Consider the following 14,716-nt stretch of genomic DNA (forward strand, 5'->3'; position numbering starts at 1 on the left):
TATGGTGACTAAAATAACATAATAAATAAATAAATAAATAAATAAATAAATAAATAAATAAATAACAAACACTGTGGTAGATAATTTTATATATATAAAATTATATATATATAAAACTATATATATATATAAAACTATATATATATAATTTGTAGGTATTATTTGGAACAGACTAGGTAGTGCATTACTTAAAGCAGAATGATTAGCAATGTAGATGGTAAAAATTAAAATAAGATGGAGATTTCATTTATTCCTCATACCAAAGGCATATAATATTTATTTCGTGATGTTGAATATTGAATAACAAGTGAGTCTATATTAATGTGTGCCTTCATTTTTCTCTAAACCCTGAAGCATCCACAACATATTCCTGTAAGTGAAAGGTTGTGTACATCTACAGGAGCCTCTCATCTCTGCATTGGAAACATGAACTGTGACAAGCATGTGGGGATTACACTCAAGTTACCAGAGTTATCTAAACCCTATAACCATCTCTGCCACTTTAGCGAATTTGACAAACTCACTAAAGTCCTCTGACTTCATTTAAGATATTTTTAAATGGCTGTTTCATATTTTTACAATCATCTCTGAAAATTCTGAAATGTTGTATAATAATCTTTTGTACTCCAAACAAGCAATGTTAACATAAAAAAAATAGTTCTTCTAAAAAACTTGCTTTGTACATGTAAGCAAATCTGTACAGGAATAAGCAAAACTTTATCCATAATGTGTATGTGTGCATTTGTATCTGTGTGTGCATGTTTGTGTTTTTTGTTAATGAATATTTTTGTTTTGTTCTAACATATGAAAGTATTTTTCAAACTTGAGCATGGATGTAAGGAGAGATAATTTAGGCCCTAGGTTATTTGAGTGCACACACTGGACTAGGTCTTGATGATGTTAAAGAATTAGTGTGTCTTTGTGATTTCACTATAGTTGTTCTCAAAGGACATTTCTTCTGCTCACATTATCAGTTTAATACTGACACTCAACATGGCTCAGGAAAATTTAAGCACCATCACTGAGTTGGTCCTTGTTGGATTTTCCAATCACACCCAGGCTGAGATTCCCCTCTTCTTCCTCTTCTCTGGGGTCTACCTGGTCAATCTCTTTGGAAACACAGCTGTCATCATCATGGTGGTAATTGATTCCTGCCTCCAGACACCCATGTATTTTTTCCTCTACCACTTGGCTTTTCTCAACGTATTTTACACCACAGCTCTGGTCCCCAAGATGCTCTTCAACTTCCTTGCTTCTAAGAAAGTTATCTCTTATGAGCTCTGCCTTGCCCAGACCTACATATCCCTATTAATGGGAACAGTTGAGTGCATTATATTGGCAATCATGTCTCTGGACCGTTATGTGGCCATTTGTTACCCTCTATGATACCTGCTTATCATGAACTGGTCTGTGTGTGTGCAGCTTTCTGTGGGGGCATGGACCATCAGCTTCTTTGTCTCAGTGGTGCCCCTCTACTTCACCATGCTTCCCTTATGTAGCCCTTACATTGTTGACCATATTTTTTGTGAAGCACCTGTTCTTCATATGTTCTGTGCTGACACATCCCTACAGGAGACAATGATGGTGATAGGTGCATCTGGTACCGTCTTGCTCCCCTTCGTCCTTATTACTCTCCCTTACCTTCGCATACTGGTTGCTGTGATGAGGATGCACTCAGCAGAGGGTAGGAAAAAGGCTTTCTCTGTCTGTAGTTCTCACCTAACTGTGGTGACCATTTCTTATGGGACAGGTATGTTCATGTACATGAGGCCCAAATGTCTATATTCATCTGAGGGTGATAAATTAATCTCTTTAGTCTATGCTGTCATCAATCCTGCTTTGAACCCATTAGTCTACAGTCTGAGGAACAAGGAACTGAATGGAGCCTTGAAGAGAGTCTTAGAAAGACTGTCAGTGTCCCAAAGTGAAATGATACTATCTTGAGATGCCAGGAGACAGAATTTTGTACTGTAATATACTCTTTAAAAACTGGCATTAGCAACTTAATTAGCCACAATTATGTCATAATTATTGCAAATATACAATATTATTCATTACTGGACACTCTTTGTGACCCTCCTTTTAATGACTAATGTTAGCAGATTATATTTTTATTAAATATTGTTACATATACATTATTTATTAAACAACAAGTAAGTATAACTTATGAGGAAAGTGCAATTGAAATTTCAAGGTAGGTTTTTCAATTCCATAATTTCACATAGAATCTATATTTTATAGTTCATTACCTTATGATATTTGTACACTTTTTTCTTTATTAACCACAGTTCATAGCATAATATTTATTTACCCTTTTCTAGTCTAAGAAATTAGAATTTATGATTCAATTCTTCATCTGTAAGCTGATAATTCCTGGTACATTTGTCCAATTCTAGTGTTTTGAATATGTTACTACATCCCCTCAAACTTGTGCGATCTCTCAAGTCATTCCTTTCTCAGAAATGTATTTGATATGAATACTGCAAAGCTCAGGTCAATTGTCACTTTATACATCAATTCTTTCTTGAAAACCTTATCTTGCTGTAAATTCTACTTCCTTTGATCCAAGACTTTAAATTTCAGCTCTTTTATTGTAAGTTGTATTTTATTTTCTCACATGTTTTTTGACAGCCGTTACATAATTTATTTAGACCATGCATAGAACATTGACTATCTGTAGAAATCTCATAATCTTACTCATTAGACAGTACTCACTGACTTCTAACTGCAGCACAGGGGAATAAAGCCCTAGTAAACTGAAGGGCCAACAGAAAGCCTTCCTTGTAATGGTTACTTATGCTGAGTCATGAAGAATGAGGAAAATTCACTAAGTGTACTTGTGAAGAAGAGAAACTAAATGGAGTTGTGGAGTGAGAAGAAAAAAAAAACTCAGTGAAAATAGTTCATTGTATCTTGGTGGAACTAACTCTACACTGTCCTCAAGTCATATACACATTTTTTTAATTTAATGAACAGAGCAGGTCTTAATATTTTTAAAATGATTCATTTATTTAATTTAGAGAAAGAGAAAGAGCATGAGAGTGGTGGGAGGGGCAGAGAAAGAGAGTCTTAATTAGACACTGAATTAAGCATGGACCCCAATGAGGGGCTCTATCTCGGTATTCTGAGATCATGACCTGAGCCAAAACCAATAGTCAATTACTTATGCATCCTAGCATTTTTTTTTTCTTCTCTTAATGTCAAGTTCCTGTGTAATCTTTATTTATTGAAATAAGTGTCATGTTTTACCTAATCGTACATTAAAATATGATTTTATATGTCAGATTGCCAACATAAATTTGGGGACAGTGTTTTTTTGTTTGTTTCTTTTATTTTGTTTTAAGATTTTATTATTTATTTATTTATTTATTTATTTATTTATTTAATCATGCAAGTGGTCAGGGAGGGGCAGAGAGAGAAAAAGAGAATCTTAAGCAGACTTTGGGCTGAGCAGAAGGAGCATGATTTCATGATCCTGAGATCATGACGGGAGCAGAAACCAAGAGCCAGAAGATTAACCAACTGAGCCACCAAGGTGACCCAAAAATTATTTTTATTCTCCAAATGTTATATTTTATGATGGTATTTTGACCAGTTGATATTAAACTATAAAATGCATTATGTATGCAAATTAAAAAATAAAAAAAATAAAATTATATTCAACTGATGGTTTTACTTAGTTTACTATTTTTAAATGGAAAATCCTTCATTTCATACAGTGTCTACTTTTCTTTACTCCAGATATCATGTCTTTCATTTTCTATTTATGTGGCAAGTGTGATCATTAAAAAAAAAAATAGAACAGTTCAGGATTAGAGCTCTGATACCACAATTGAGAGTCAGTTAAACCTCATTTTCTGCACATATAATTTAAAATGAGAAAAATAAAAATATTTCTTATCTGCTATTGCGGGGGTTACAGGACAGTTTTCTGTGCATAAAATTTTTTTAAGATTTTATTTTATTTATTTGATGAAGAAAGAGACAGCCAGAGAGAGAGGGAACACAAGCAGGGGAGTGGGAGAGGAAGAAGCAGGCTCCCAGAGGAGGAGCCTGATGTGGGGCTGGATCCCAGAACACCAGGATCATGCCCTGAGCTGAAGGCAGATGCTTAAGGAATGAGCCACCCAGGCGCCCCTCTGTGCATAAAATTGTAATAAGTTCTTAGAAAATCAAGTATCCTATTAATACCTAAAACACTAAAACACTGAATTTCCAAAGCATTTTCTTCTGTTTATTTTTTTAATAATAATTTTTTTATGTTATGTTAGTCACCATACAGTACATCCTTAGTTTTTGATGTAGTGACTTCTATTTCTTTAAACCAATGTGCCACAAATATATTTTGGAACCACCTGCATAACCTTTGTCAATACATCTTACTCTAAGACTATTAAATCTCTATCTTTATATGTATGAGGTGAGTTTCCTTTGTGTTGCAATGTACTGCCTATAGGATAGTTTCTGGCTATTGACATCATCTTTCCATAATCTAGACAATAACTCCATGGGGTATATGAACGTAGCTAACAGCCAAAGACTCTGAAATTAAATAAATTGTTCTATTGTCCATGCCTTCCACTTCTAGGAAATCTTCTGGGGAATCATTGCTTGGAGTTCAACTTTTAATGAGTTTTTTTTTTCTTCTGAGAGCAAACATAATAATGGGGTGAAGTTCCCAAACAACACACACTCACACATGCTCATATATATGAGGCAATAATAATAATTTATCATTTATGGTGATAGAAGGCAGAATCCAAGGCTCTCTGAGTTTGATAAACTGAGGTTAAGATATCCTACAAATATTGTAATTTACAACAGGGTAACTATATGTAAAATATATTTTTATGATTGTCAGCGATACAAAATAACTTCACAAAATTCACTAAATCAATGGTTGTTTTCCAGTAATGTCAGCATCATGGCAACATAATGTGTCCCCTTTTTGTTCCCTATTTTAACAACTAAAATTCAGCAACTATTCAGAAGCCAAAGTGCCTTTGTGCAAGCAGTGGAATAAAGCATCACATTTCAGAGTCCCAGGATTCTTGCCCACTTGTACACTAGGTAATAGGCAATACAACTCATGGTACAGGCTGTCCTTCATGTATTTTGCAAGTATTTTCTGTCACTCTGTGACTTGTATTCTAATTTTTAATGTCTTTTGCAGAGCAGATGTTTTCATTTTATTGAAGTCCAGCTTATCATCTATCTATCTCTCTATCTCTCTATCTCTCTATCTATCTATCTATCTATCTATCCACCTATCATCTATTTCTTTAATGAATTGTGCCTTTGGTGTTGTGTCTAAAATGTCATTGTTGTACCCAATGCTATAGAGGTTTTCTCCTTTGTCATCTTCTGGTTGTTTTTTTTTTTTTTTTTACAGTTTTGTATTTTAGATTTATTGCTACCACCCATATTTGAGTTAATTTTTATGAAGAGTACAAAGTCTATGCAAGATTTGTTTTTGTTTTGTTTTGTTTTGTTTTTTGCATGTGGATGTCTAGTTGTTTCACCCTCATCTGTTTTTAAGAAATTATGTTTGCTTCATTGTACTGCCTTTGCTCCTTTGTCAAAGATTAGGTAAAAATACACATAGGGGTCTCTTTCTAGGTTCCCTATTCTATTCCATTGACCTATTTGTCTACTCTTTAGCTAATGCCACAGTCTTGATTACCGCAGCTTTATAGTAAGTCTACAACTCAGGTGACTGGTTTTGTTTGTTTGTTTTTTCTTTCTTTCAATATGGTATTGGCTATACAGAACATTAGAATGACATTGCCTCTATATGTAAAATATATACAAGATATATAAAATATCTTGCTGGGACTATTTTTGACTTGTGAAATCTAAAGAAAAAAAAGTTAAAAATTGAGCTACCCTATGACCCAGCCATTGCACTACTGGGTATTTACCCCAAAGATACAGACGTAGTGAAGAGAAGGGCCATATGAACCCCAATGTTCATAGCAGCATTGTCCACAATAACAAAATCGTGGAAGGAGCCAAGATGTCCTTCAACAGATGACTGGATTAAGAAGATATGGTCCATATATACAATGGAATATTACTCAGCCATCAAAAAGAATGATTTCTCAACATTTGCTGCACCATGGATAGCACTGGAGGAGATAAAGCTAAGTGAAATAAGTCAAGCAGATAAAGACAATTATTATATGGTTTCTCTCATTCTTGGAACATAAGAACTAGGAAAATCAGTAGAAGAAAGGGATAAAGAAAGGGGGAGTAATCAGAAGGGGGAATGAAGCATGAAAGACTATGGACATTGAGAAACAAATGGAGGGCTTCAGAGGGGAAGGGGGTGGGGGAATGGGATAGGCTGGTGATGGGTAGTAAAGAGGGCATGTATTGCATGGTGCACTGGGTGTTATACGCAACTAATGAATCATGGAACTTTACATCAAAAACCAGGGATGTACTGTATGGTGACTAACATAATATAATAAAAAATATAATAATAATTAAAAAATAAAAAAAATAAAGACTAAGTGGGGAAAACCTGACATCTTGATAGTATTTAGTCTTTCTATCCATGAACATGAAATATCTTTCCATTTATTTAATTTTTTTATTTTCAAAGATTTATTTATTTTACAGAGAGAGAGAGGGAGAGAGCATGAGTGGGGAAGGCAGAAGGAAAGGGACAGAGAAGACTTTGTCAAGGAGACCCTGCCCTGAGGGCAAAGACTGCACAGGGCTCAATCCAATGACCATGAGATCACAACCTAAACTGAAACCAAGAGTTGGACATTTACTCAACTGTGTCACTGAGACATCCTTTATTTTCATTTTTTCATCAGACTTTTGTTCTTTTCCTTATATAGATCCTGTACATATTGTATTTGATTTATACCTAAGTATTCATTTTGGGAGATACTAATTAAAATGGTATTGTTTAAAAAATAAAATAAAATGGTATTGTTTTTAATTCCAAGTTCTACTTGTTTATAGTTAGTATATAGGAAAGCAATTGATCTTGTATAATCACTTTGTATCCAGCAATCTTGAATAATCACTTACTAGTTTCAACTTTTTTTGTTGATTCATTTAGATTTACTACATGGATGATGATGCAATCTGTGAACAAAAGGAGTTTTACTTCTTCCTTCCTAGTAAATATATATTTTATTTCCTTTTCTGGGTTTACTGAATTATCAAAAACTTCCAATACAATATTGAAAATGAATGCTGAAAGGGAAGTAGCTGATTTTTTACTGCCGGATAATATTCAATTTGTAGATATATTAAAAATTTTTAATAAATTTGAGATATAATAGTGTGTAAGATATACAACATGTTACATTGATACACATATACTGTATTGTGATTCGTGAAGTAGTAATAATTATATTACATAATTTAGTAAAATATTAGTGTCTATATTCATTATACTATTAATTAGATCTGTTAATTATTTAGTACTTATTACAAATTTGTATACTTAAACACCAACAATCTTATCACCCCCAGACTCCCCACATTCACACACATATCCACTGGTACTACCACTTTACTCTTTTTTTTTTTCATAAATTTTAGTTTTTTAGATTCCACATACAAATGACATAATACTCTACTTGTCTTTGACTGATCTCAGCATAATATGTTCAAGGTGCATCCATGTTACTGGAAATGGAAGAATATGCCCCTTTGTCATGACTAAGTAACTGTTTTATTCATTCATCCATTGATGGTCATTTGGATTGTTCCTATAGCCTCGCTATGGTGAATAATTCTGTGATAAACATGGGAATGTATATGTCTCTTTGAAATCTGTTTTAGTTTTCTTTGTATATACCCAGAAGTGGAATATCTGGATTTCATGGCACGTCTATTGTTAATTTTTTGAGGACCCTTCATATTATTTTTCATAGTGGTTGGAGCAATTTGCATTCCCACCAACAATGTATATTGGTTCATTTTACCTTTTTCACCAGCATCTGTTGTCTCCTGTCTCCTTGATAGCCATTCTAACAGGTGTTGGGAGATATCTCATTGTGTTTTTGATTGGCATTTCCCTGATTAGTAATGTTGACTATTTTTTCTGTGTTGACCATTTTCCTGTCTCCTTTAGAAAAATGTCTATTTAGGTTTTTTTCTCCTTTAAAAAAAATTTATTTATTTACTTTAGAGAGAGAGAGGAAAAGCCCGAGCAGGGGGAAGGGTAGAGGGAAGCGGGAGAGGGACAAGCAGATTCTGTGCTATGTGCAGAGCCTGTTGTGGGGTTCCATCTCAGCACACTGAGATCAGGACCTGAGCCAAAACCAAGAGTCAGATGTGTAACCAACTGAGCCACCCAGGCATCACCAGAATCCCTTTTGTGTTCTGTCTCTATGTTGTCATTATTTTCTACTTCATTTTTAAATTATATTCAGTTAGACAACATATATAGTACATCATTAGTTTTTGATGTAGTGTTCAACAACTCATTAGTTGCATATAACAAGCAGTGCTCATCACAACCCCATCCCCTCAAGTCCCTACTTCTGTAACTGTCTGTCTGTTTCCCAGAGTCCACAGTCTCTCATGGTTCATCTCCCTCTCTGATTACTTCCCATTCAGTTTTCCCTCCCTTCCCCCATGGTCCTCTGCACTGTCTCTTGTGTTCCACATATGAGTGAAACCCTATGATGATAATTGTTTTTCTCTGGTTGATTTATTTCACTTAGCATAATACCCTCCAGTCCATCCATGTCGATGCAAAGATAGGTATTCATCCTTTCTAATGGCTGAATAATATTCCATTGAATATATGAACCACCTCTTCATCCACTCATCTGTTGAAGGACATCTCAGCTCCTTCCACAATTTGGCTATTGTGGATGGACATTGCTGTTATTTAGTTCTATTCATTTTTAAATATGTTTGTTAAATTCAAAAAAATATGAACAAATAAACAAGCAAAGGAAAAACCGAATCAGACCTATAAATACAGAGAAACAAAACTGATGATTGCCAGAGAGGAGGGGTGGAGGGATAAGAAAGAGTGGGGGAAGGGGAGAGGGAAGTACAGGCTTCCAGTTATGGAATGAATAACTTACAGACATAAAAGCTACAACATAGGGAATAGAGTCAATGGTATTGTAATAGCATTTTATGGTAACATATAGTAAGTACACTTGTGAGCATAGCATAGCATATAGAGTTGTCAAATCACTATGTTGTATACCTGAAACTAATGTAACATTGTGTAACAGCTATACTCAAATTAAATTAGATATGTAAAAATTTAATTCCAGGGGTCTTAAACTTTGGAAGACAATACTACCATAGTTGTCTAAATAAGCAATAAAGGGATAGAAAACCAGAATAGTGTACATATTATTGGAAGATAAAGTTGTTAATCTTAATAAACAACATATAATAAAAATAAAATCAGTAGGGATGCCTGGGTGGATCAGTCAGTTAAGCGTCATCCTTTGGCTCAGGTCTTAATCCTGGGGTCCTGGGATGAAGTCCCGCATTAAGCTCCTTGCTCAGTGGGGAGCCTGCTTCTCCTTCTGCCTGCTGTTCCCCTGCTTGTGCTCTCTGTCTCCCTCTCTCTCTCTCTCTGATAAATAAATAAATAAATAAATAATTAAATAAAGTCTTTAAACATAAAAATAAATAAAATAAATAATAAATGGAAAAATTGTTTTTTGTTGTTTTTAAGTTGACTGAATTCCTTATATGTTTTGGATATTAACCCTTAATTTATTGGATACCTTGCAAAAAAATTTCCAATTGTATAGGTTTTCTGTTCATTTCGGAATTTATTCCATTGTGTGCACAAGCTATTGAGTTTGATGTAGTTTCTCTTTCTGAATTTTTCTTTTGTGTATACTTTTGACATCATGTCCAAAAACTCATTGCCAACACTAATGTCAAGGACCATCTTCCTTGCATTTTCTTCTAGTTTTATGGCTATGAGGTCCTATGTTTCAGTCTTTGATCCGCTTTCGGTTAATTGTTGTGAATGGTGTGAATTAAGGGTTCAAATTTTTGGTTCTGAATGTGTTTTTCCAGTTTCCCCAGCACCACTTATTATAGAGACTATCCTTCCTAATTGGATATCCATGCTTTCATGCTCCCCTGTCCCCTCCCACCACATATTACTGTATATCCTGGGACTTAATTCTGTGATGTCTCTTCTGTTCTATTGGTCAATGTGTCTATTTTTGTGTCAATACCATGCTGTTTTTATTACTATGCATTTGTAGCATACTTTGAAATCAGGAAGTATGATATGGTTTTGTTCTTTTTTTCCTCAGGATTTCTTTGATTACTTTTGTGGTTCCACATAAGTTTTATAATTGTTTCTTCTATTTCTGTGAAGAACATCATTGGTTATTTTGATGGAGATTGTGCTGAATCCTTATATGGCTTTGTGTATTATGGCCATTTTAACAATGTTTATCATGATATGTGAACATGGGATGTCTTTCCATTTGCTTGTGTCTTCTTCAGTTCTTTTAGCAAAGTACTCTAGTTTTCATTCTGTATATAACTCACTTCCCTGATTAAATTTATTCCTATGTTTCTTATTGTTTTTGAGGCTATCATGAATGGGATAGATTGTTTTTGAGAGACGCTTCATCATTAGTGTAAATGAATGCAATTGATTTTTATGTTAATATTGTATCCTAGCACTCAACTGAAATCTTTAAAGAATTCCATTTTTTTATTACTCCTTCAATTTTTATCTATATTAGACCATATCATCAGAAAATAACAACAATTTTACTTTTCCCTTTCTAATTTGAATACTTTTCTTTCTTACAAAACTGCTCTAGTTAGGACGCTCAGTACTAAATTGAACAGGAGCACCGTAAGTGGGCATCCTTGTCCTGTCCCTAGTCTTACAAGAAATGTTTTCAAATTTATCCATTGAGTATAATGTTAGGTGTGATCTGTTGTATATGGTCTTTTTTTATGTTCAGCTATGTTTGTGCTATATCCAATCTGCTAAGAGATTTTACACAAAAGAATTATGTACTGTGTGAAATACTTTTTCTGGATCTACTGAGATGTACATGTGATTTTTATCTTTCATTATATTGATGCAATTTATTACATTTATTGAAAGATATATATTGCATCATCCTTATATCCTAGGGATAATTGGCACTTGGTCATGGAGTATAATACTTTAATGTGTTCTTGATTTTGGTTTACTAGTATTCCTCAGGTATGTTGGTTTGCAGTTTTCTTTTTCTTGTGATATCTTTATCTGATTTTGATATCAAAGTAATGTTGGCTTCCTATAATGAGTCCTTCTTGGTATTTTGGAAGATTTTGAGATGTAATGGTACTAATTCTACTTTAAATGTTTGATGGAATTATCCCATGAACTCATCTGCCCATGGAATTTCCTGAGTTGATTACTGATTAAATCTCTAGCTCTTTCCATGGTGCATCACTGAAGATCCTGGTGTGGCCATTGGTCGCCACCTTGCCTGGTGTTACCAGTATAGTGAGAACAAGCCATATCCAAAGTACTGCTTCTTCAGAGTCATCATCGATGCCAAGATCTGCATCTTTGACCTGGGGTGGAAGAAGGCAGAAGTGGATGTGTTCCCACTGTGCGGTCACAAGGTGTCAGATGAATATGAGCAGGTCTCCTCTGAAATCCTGGAGGCTGTTGTATTTGTGTTACCAAGTACATGGTGAAAAGCTATGGCAAAGATGTCTTCACATCCAATGCATCTCCACCCCTTCCATGTCATCTGTATCAACAAGACGTTGTCCCTTGCTGGGACTGACAGACTACAGACAAATATGTGGGTTGCCTTTAGAAAGCTCCAGGGCTGAGGGCTACAGAGGGGAGGGGGGTGGGGGAATGGGATAGACCGGTGATGGGTAGTAAGGAGGGCACATATTGCATGGTGCACTGGGTGTTATACACAACTAATGAATCATCGAGCCTTACATCGAAAACTGGGGATGTACTGTATGGTGACTAACATAATATAATAAAAAAATCATTATTAATAAAAAAAAAAAAAGAAAAAAAAAAAAAAAAAAGAAAGCTCCAGGGCACAGTGACCAGTGTCCATATTAACCATGTCATGATGTCCGTTTGTAGGAAGCTGCAGAACAAGGTGCATGTGATTGAGCCCTACACAGGGGCACATTCAAATTCCCTGGCTGCCAGAAGATCCACGTTTCCAAGAAGTGGGGCTTTACCAAGTTTAATGCAGACAAACTTGAAGACATATTTGCTGAAAGGGAGCTCATCCCACATGGCTGTGAAGTCAAATACATCCCAGTATTTATGGCCCTCTGGAAAAATGGTGAGCTCTGCACTCATAACAAACTCTGCACTGCTCCCTATTTATTCATGTGCACCCATAACTTCTACTTCCTGTCAAAATAACCAAAAAAACCAAAAAACTTTACTCCTTAATGGTCCAGATTTTTTATTTCTTCCTGATTCAGTTTTGGTAGGTTGTATATTTCTAGAAATGTATTTATGTATTCCAGGTTTTGTACTTTGCTGGCAAAGAATTGTTCATGATAATCTCTTATGATTATATCTATTTCTAAAAAGTTAGTTATAATGTCTCCACTTTCACTTCTAATTTTATTCGAGTTTTCTCCTTTTTTCCTAGTCTAGCTCAACTTTTTGAAGAACCAGCTCTCATTCTCATTGATGCTTTCCATTGTTTCTGTATCTCTATTTCAATTATTTCTGCTCTGACATTTATTATTTCCTTCTTTCTTCTAACTTTGGGCTTAATATATTCTTGCTTTTCAAGTTACTTGACGTGTAAAGTTAGTTTTTTTTTAAGAGCTAATTTTTTAAATATATGCATTAATTGCTATAAACCTTCCTCTCTAAACTGACCACTTTATCATTATATAATGATCCTTGTCTTTTGTTGCTGTTTTTTACTTGAAGTTTATTTTGTACAGCTATCCCTGCTATACTCTTCTTTTGCACTCTTCATACATATATTTTCCATTGTGTTTGCTTGAAATGTCATCTTCCATCTTTTTACTTTGAGCCTATGTTTGCCTTTGTAGCTGAGATATGTCACCTGTGGGCAGCATATAGATGGATTTTTTTTTCTTTTACTCAGACATTCTGTGCTTTGTAGTTAGAGAGTTTAATACATTTACAATTTGCACAATCATTAATATGTACTACAACTGTTACTACTACTATTTTATCTTATGTCTTCTGTTCATTTTTTGGTTCCTTTTTTTCTTTTTCTTGCTCTATCTTTGTAAGCTGATTGGTTTTCCATGGCAATTTACTCAGTTTCACCTATTTTTTTTAAGTTTTGCATCCAGTCTAGATATTTGCTCTGTGGTTACCATTAAGTTTACAAATCATTTTTATAGATAAAATAGTTTTATATTTTTTCTGCTGAGAGCAATTTATGTTTACTTGTTTATACAGGTCTCATCCTGTTTTATTCCCCTTTTATATTTTAATGTCACAAGTTATCTTTTGTTTTTGTTGTTGTTGTTGTAGTTTGTTTGTTTTAGATTGAGTAGAGTTGGCTCACAATGTTACATTAGTTTCAGGTATATAACATAGTGATTCAGCATCTCTGTATGTTATGCTATGCTAACCACAAGTGCATCTATCATTTATCACCAAACAATGTTATCATTGACTATGATAGTATATGATTGACTATATTCCTTATGCTGTGCCTTTCATTCCCATGATTTATTTATTCCATTCCTGGAAACCTGTATCTCCCAATCCACATTTCTCATTTTTCCCATTCCCCACATCCCTTCCCTCTGAGATTCCTTTTAAATTACTGTTTTGTTTTTTTTTTTCCTCTGACTCTCTTTAAAATTCTTTGTCTTTAGCTTTTGACAGTTGTAATATGTTTAATCTTAGAGGCATTTTTGCTTTGAGGTAATAGGGTATTTTATTAGCTCCTTGGACTGCATGTTCAGTTCATCCCACAAATTGGGAAGTTCTCAACTATTGTTTCTGTAAACAAACTCTCTGCACTCTTCTCCCTTTCTTCTTTTCCTGGAATATCCATGATTTTTATGTTCTCTTTTTCTAATGGAGTCTGATAGCTCTTGTCAAATTACTTCAGTTAGAAAGAATCTTAGTTTTGTCTCCTTTTTCACCTGAATCCCTTCTACATTTGGATCTTCTAGCTCACTCATTCTCTCTTCCATCTGCTCTGCTCTATTTCCAATGCTTTCTATGGCATTTTTCATTTTATTTATTGAGTTTTTCAGCTCTAGAGTTTCAATCTCTTTGGAAAAGTATTCCTTCTGTTTATTAATTTTATTCCTGAGGTCATCATAGTGTCTTCCTGATTTTTCATGTAGCTGGTGGAACTTTTTCATAATAGCCATTTTGAATTTATCATTTAGATTGCAATACTCTATAACTTTGAGTTCAGTTGCTGGAAAACTCATTTTTTTTGTGTGATATATTACCATGGATTCTTGTGGTCTTTGGTAAAAAGTTCATCTGTTTTTCCATTTAAAATAGCCAATGTCTTTATTATTTAGGCAAGGCTTTGTTTACTTTGATTAAAGGCACAGGAAAGGAATTGTGAGCCTTCCACAAGGTGCTACACAGTATTTATTTCTCCTCTTGGAGATGATGTACTACTGAAGTTGGGAAAATATTATTGTTGTTGTTGTTGTTATTGTTATTATCGTTATTGTTATTATTATTTAAAGTTGGTAGGGAAAGAAAAAGAGAGAGAGAGAGATAGAATAA

At 34.3% G+C, this 14,716-nt stretch overlaps 1 pseudogene; it reads left to right on the top strand.

Annotated features, from left to right (window-relative positions):
• The first annotated feature begins 993 nt into the window (after window positions 1–993).
• LOC113261886 (olfactory receptor 2A12-like) lies at window positions 994–12,318 on the top strand (annotated as a pseudogene).
• The last annotated feature ends 2,398 nt before the right edge of the window (window positions 12,319–14,716 follow it).

The sequence above is a fragment of the Ursus arctos genome, unplaced genomic scaffold, assembly GCF_023065955.2.
Source record: "Ursus arctos isolate Adak ecotype North America unplaced genomic scaffold, UrsArc2.0 scaffold_5, whole genome shotgun sequence".
Lineage (NCBI taxonomy): Eukaryota > Metazoa > Chordata > Mammalia > Carnivora > Ursidae > Ursus > Ursus arctos.